This window comes from Austrofundulus limnaeus, unplaced genomic scaffold, assembly GCF_001266775.1.
Source record: "Austrofundulus limnaeus strain Quisiro unplaced genomic scaffold, Austrofundulus_limnaeus-1.0 Scaffold36, whole genome shotgun sequence".
NCBI lineage: Eukaryota > Metazoa > Chordata > Actinopteri > Cyprinodontiformes > Rivulidae > Austrofundulus > Austrofundulus limnaeus.
In genome coordinates, this window is record NW_013952438.1 from 1,943,704 (window position 1) to 1,949,830 (window position 6,127).

At 35.1% G+C, this 6,127-nt stretch overlaps 1 protein-coding gene across 1 annotated transcript in view; it reads left to right on the top strand.

Annotated features, from left to right (window-relative positions):
* Window positions 1–6,127, top strand: part of ntng2b (netrin g2b) — a gene marked incomplete in the record, with an annotated part of 110,943 nt that overhangs the window by 75,367 nt on the left and 29,449 nt on the right.

A 6,127-nucleotide genomic window follows, 5' to 3' on the forward strand; every position in this document is an offset into this window, starting at 1 on the left:
GCCACACCCCTACAACTACATCTGAACAAAGAGAGGAGGAGGTGGAGGAGGAGGAGGAGGAGGAGGGTGGAGAACAACAAACTGAGAGAAAAGGTATTTCTTTTTTAATAGACTGTAGCAGCAGTAGTCAGCTGTAGTTTATAGAAGCAATAAATGTAATAAAAGTTTTAACACACTACAGCCATTACCATTAAAACAAACAAACAAAAAATCCTCAAGGACTAAAATAAAAATACCTCTCTTTATGTTTTAATAAGAGAATATAAATCTCATTTAAATATAGATTTACAGCATATATCGTATCTTAATTTGTGTTTTATGCAGACGTGTTTTAGGCAAAGATTACTGCAGCATTGCTAGATGGGAAATGTTAAAATATTGTATGAGAGGTTTAAAAGTATGGAGCCCCTAATGGGATATTGGTAAAAACTAATTTTAAAAATGAAACAGGTTTTTGGTACTGTATGTGCATGAAAAACAAATGTGGCGCTCACCTAAAAATACATTGTGCATCAAAAAAAGGTGTCAAATCTAAATCCTTGTTATCCACAAAAGAATAAGTGTGATTCAGAGAGTTTTTATAATAGGAAGTGAAATAAGAGATGTATTTATCAGTTTATATCATTTATTTTATTTAGTTTTTGGATAAAATAATTAGGAATGTCCTAGTCCTTGTCTGACTTTAAGAACATGTGGTTCACTAGTCTATTTGATGCATGTCAGATGGTTTCTTGTGTGCACAAGAAATCTATTTTAACCCTCCTGCTGCCCTTGAGGCCTCAAAGTGAGGCGGGTGGGTCATTTTGACCCAAGGGCAGCAGAAGTGTTAAAAATATTTTTCACTAACATCCCCTTAGGGTCTGTAAAAATGTTGCATTTTGAGAAAAAAAACTGTTAGTAAAGTTAAAAATAAAAAAAAAGACAGACTGTAGTTATGTAGATTAAACAAAAAATTACAGCAAGTAGGTTTTAGGTTTAAAATTAATGGACCTACGTGTGTGGAGTTTGTTTGTTTTTGAGGATAAATGGATTTTCTCTGGAATTTTATGTTTTTTTTCTCCCAACTTAAAATAAAAATAAGCATTTGATTAATTTATAATTCTAACTTGTACTTTAGTTGTGATTACAAGTGGCTTATAATCCATCACTTAATGCGATGTGTTCATACATATTTTCAGATATTTTACTAATGTTTTAGAAAAAATAAAAGCAGTGAATGCCCCTTAAAATATCTTAGAAAAAATGTTTTATTTTTTCAAACATAAAATAGGTCATGAGTTTTCTTGGATAACTCACGACTCGTGAAGTAAAACTCAGCATGTCATTTAATGGATTGACTCTGATGTCTGATTTAAATTCAGTATCATGTTTGCTAATGAGGATCCATGACTGAACCCTTCAGTTGTGCTCGCTGCAGTTAAAGCTCTCGCTTCCATTTGGAACATTGCCGAATAATGACAGTCTTGTTTGTCGTCTCATATTTTCATCTAGATATTTTCTGCACATGTTGGGTTGGCACTTGTGTTGTTTTATAACACATGTAAATATGTAACAATTATTCAATCAAAACAAAGAAAACTTTGTCATTTTTTTACCTACATGTACTGCTACATTTAATTATATATTTTAAACCTTACACAACAGACGTTTATTTTGATCAACCATACAGAATTTAGATGAAATGATTCGTATATGTCTCAATATCTCTTAATATTTTATATAACAAGGTATATTCTTTCAATTTGTTTTTGTTTTTACTTTTAGGCTAAAATTGTTATAATTTCTTTTAGGCCACCACATTTCTGAAGAACACATGCATGAAACAAAGAATCATAAAGCATTTTCATCTTTGCGCGGAGCGAGAAGAGAGGAGACAGAGAACAGAAAAAAACATGTTGACATGGAAGGTATTACATTTTATTATGGTTCTTCTTTTCAAAATGAGAGGAAAAAATGGAAATGCATCCATTTTTGTTTGGTCATCATTATTAATTGTGGCATACGTCTAAAGGACATAATCATGTTGGAAGTCTTGGACATAAAAGTTCTTCCAATCATGAGGAGGAGGAGGAGGAGGAGGAGGGACATGAGAGAAGAACAGCTGATATGACAGGTATTTTTCCGTGTAAGAAAGCTATAATGAAATCTTACTGGTGCAGGAAAGAATGCTTTGCCATGTTTTAAATCTGCCAACTAGCAGTAAAAATATACACCGAGAGTAAAAAACAATTGTATTAATTTGAACATTGTGTTAAGTTCCTGAAAATGTGATGTGTTAGTCTCCCACAAATCTGCGGAGCACAAACAGGAGGTTTACAACCACAGAACAACGACCATCTGATCATGGTGACATTGAAAGAAAAGGTGAACTCGTTTCTTTGTAGTAGTGGCAAATCTTGAGCAGTTTTGTTCTAAAATTTTACTCGGTCAGAGGGAAACATTGGAGCAAAGGCAGAAAATATAGCTGAGAATGTTTGGAAAAATTAGAAAAGATCAAATAAAATTGAAAATATTTGGCGTTTGCAGAAAACATTAGCATTGAGATTCTGGGTCACAAAAATTCTCATCGGAGCGCAGGGAAGAGGAGCAAAGAAAAACTGGAAGCATGTCTTGGTTTGGCTCTGAGGGGTTGAGATGGTCCTGTTGTTTATCTGGACACCAGCTTGGATTCTGTAGAAACAGTTTGCATTAAGAATGTCCTCTCTTTGGAGAAATATTGATTATTTTAAACTGGATTAATGAGTTCACGGCCAGTCAGAGTGAAAAATGTCACTGTGGCTGATGCAAACACTGTTATATAAACCTTTAAAGTATAAATTTCACATCACAAAGTTTTTCTAGCAGAAAAATAAAATCCCTGCAGGATGTTCCCAAGCTGCACGAAAAGTGCTACAGCTAGCTGCTGCTGCTTCCTTTTACACTTTAACTTCAAAATTCATTGTAAATAACCATGTGAAACTGATGGCGTAGGTTTATAAAATAAGGTTGGCATAAATTGATTTAAGGTTAAACAACCAGGAAAATGCAATATAGAGGGCTGGTTGATTGATTTATTAATGGGCTAATATTGTGTTTTTCTCAGGCATTTACTTCAATTTTTACAATAATTAAGTAACTTTGTCACCTTCGCTTGCTAAGAAAATGCTGTTTATATGTATAATTCGAAAACACATTTAACTTTGCATTATAGCCGTTTCTAAATGCCTTGAAATTGTCCTCTTTCTCCTATCGATTCCATCCCTCCCATTTCTGTACATCACCAAATCAACTTCATGCCGTTTATAACCAGTCTTAGGAGTGTTGTATTTTGTTGTAATAATAATAAAAACAGCAGCAACATTTTACAATATCGGTTTTGGAAAATAGCAACCAGGACACAATTGAAACTTACTGTCAGACCTGGAAAATATGTTTTATGAAGAACCAGAGTGAGTACAAAGGTGTCAATGTTAGCTAATTTATTTATTACTAAAATGTGGTGTAAGCCAACTAAAGGACACAGATTGTAATATAAGTTACGAATGGTTATCGTAGATCACAGATAGACCAAACAACCAAACAAAACAATGTGAGGTTTTTTTTTCAGCATACCTGGGGAGACAACAACGATGTTTGCGTAATTCTGAGTGTTGAACTTGCATCGTCTTTTAGTGATAATCTTATTAGTCCACTGTTGAATTCCCTTTTGTTGAAAAAGCTATCATCCGTAAAGTGGCTCGTACAACTATATACATTTTTTTTCATCTGAGCATTACTTCCATAAGTTAAATCAAATCACTTCTTAATAACCGTGTCATGGTCCTTGGCGTCTGAAAATCTGTTTCCACAAAGGCATTTTTTAATCCAGAAAGGATTGGACCCATAAATAATTAACCGAGCTGAGCAGACGTGCAGTTTCACCAGGTATTTGCAAGTTGTTGCAGCTGATAGCCTGCAGGAGTTGCGGGGGAGGGGGGATCTGTGATGCAGAAGTTCAGCTTGGAGACAGAGGAGGAGCTGCACCTGAAAGGCGGTTCTAGGGCCAACTCTCTGTTTTTGTTCTCTTGCATGACTGCCTCAGGACAGTATAGGATGTCTCAAACATGCATGAATGAGTCAAAGCAAGACTCTGGGCATGTTTTTGATGAGAGGATTACATTATAACATAATATAAAGCTCAAAAAAGTAGATTTTACATGACATTGCCCCTTTAAGTATTTGCTAAAATAGCTAGTTTTAGCTAACTAATCTGATGTTTTTGCCTGTTGTGGTTTAGCAGTCCCGAACGTGTTTGAGGGACATGAAACTAATGGTCACAGACCAACTTCATCTGAGCTTGAGGACAACACAGGTACTGGCTTTTTACAGCACTGTAGTGCCACCTACTTACAGTAGATCACACGAGAAAGTAGAAATCAGCTGTAGAAAACTAATTCCCATGCAGAAACTTACCCCATTTACAGAAAGATGTTAGAGATGCATCTCAATGTCTGTTTACTTGTAACAATGACAAATGTGCTGTGACAGTTTCCCACACATTTGACGGACACACACATGAAACTCATCATCACAAAACAACAGCCACGTTGGAGTTACATGGAAGAAAAAGGCAAGAAGAGATGTATAAAGAAAGGGAAGGTATTTTTCTGTAAATATTTGGTTTGTCTGGGTTTTTTGTAATGTTCCCATTAAAACTATAGCTGAAGTTTTAGTTGAAATGTTCTTTTTTATTGTTATCTTTGTTAAAAACCCTGATTCGTCCAGTCTCCCACAAGCCTGATCAACACAGACATGAGACTCATGAAGACAAAACTAGTTCATCAGATCATGATCTGCAGGAGGCTGAGCGAATAGGTATTGTTTACTAGATGGTAGATCTTCTATTTAGGCTTCTGGCTTCTGGTGTTTTTAAATTAACTTATATTTGAAGCCAATCTGCATTATGGATAACCACCAAATGATTGTCTCATGTTTTTTGTTTGTTTGTTTGTTTGTGTTTTTTTGTTTTGTTTTTTCTTGTTTTTCTTGTTGTGTCCATGACTCGTGGTGTATCAGTGGCCCACAAAGCTGACCTTCACGGTCACGATACACAAACTGGGCATGAGGAGCGTCCTTACAGACCTACTAAAACAAGAGGTATCACTTTTATATGTAGTTGTAGGAAATCAGCATCATAACTCATTGAAAAAAATACCTTCTGTTATTTAAAAATATAATATCAGTCCAAATATTAAGTAACTTATTATATAGATATCATTTACATTTTTCTAACAATTCCTGTAAAAATATACAGTTAAAATGTTTATAGCTTAGCTTGTCAAGACAAAAATATTCAATGTTAACCATTTTTTCATGTTTTTATCAATAACACTCCTCAGTTTCCTATAAGAATGAAGAACATTTACATGGAACTCATCCCCACAAACACTCAGGTACATGTGTTAGATGTAGGAAATAATGGGGGAGTTGGTATAGTGATAGCACTGTCACCCTACGTATTAATTAGGGGTGTCCCGATATCAGCTTTTTTCAATCCGAGTACATGTACTTTAGTACACTGATACTGAGTACTGATACAGAGTACATACTGAATTAGAACCTAAAAGTTGCACAAAACTTTTAAAAACACATTTTTTTATTTAGAACAAGGTGGCTGTCCTTCTTTATAGGCCTGTGACTGGATCAAATCAAATATAAAGCATGATATATACTGATGCAACATTTTGTATTAAATAAAATAACAAGATTTCTTAAACATGGAACTGACAAACACTTGAAATGCCACCTGTGATACATTCAATGGAGTATCAACAGTGATACTCGTATTGGTGTCGGTCCTGAGTTACAGGGCATTTTGTACCAGTATACTTGTAAAAATGCTGGTATCGGGCCACTAATATAAATGATGATAAAACTCAGCTGAGTGAACTTGTTCTCCCTGTAGTTGTTTGTGTTTTCCGCAGTTGCTCTGGTACTCTAGCCTTTTTATTGCAAACTTTGCATTTTTTCTAATAATAAATACTGGTTTAGACAGTTTGTTGGGCTATATGACCCTGGGGATGGATGGATGGATGGATGGATGGATGGATGGATGGATGGATGGATGGATGGATGGATGGATGGATGGATGGATGGATGGATGGATGGA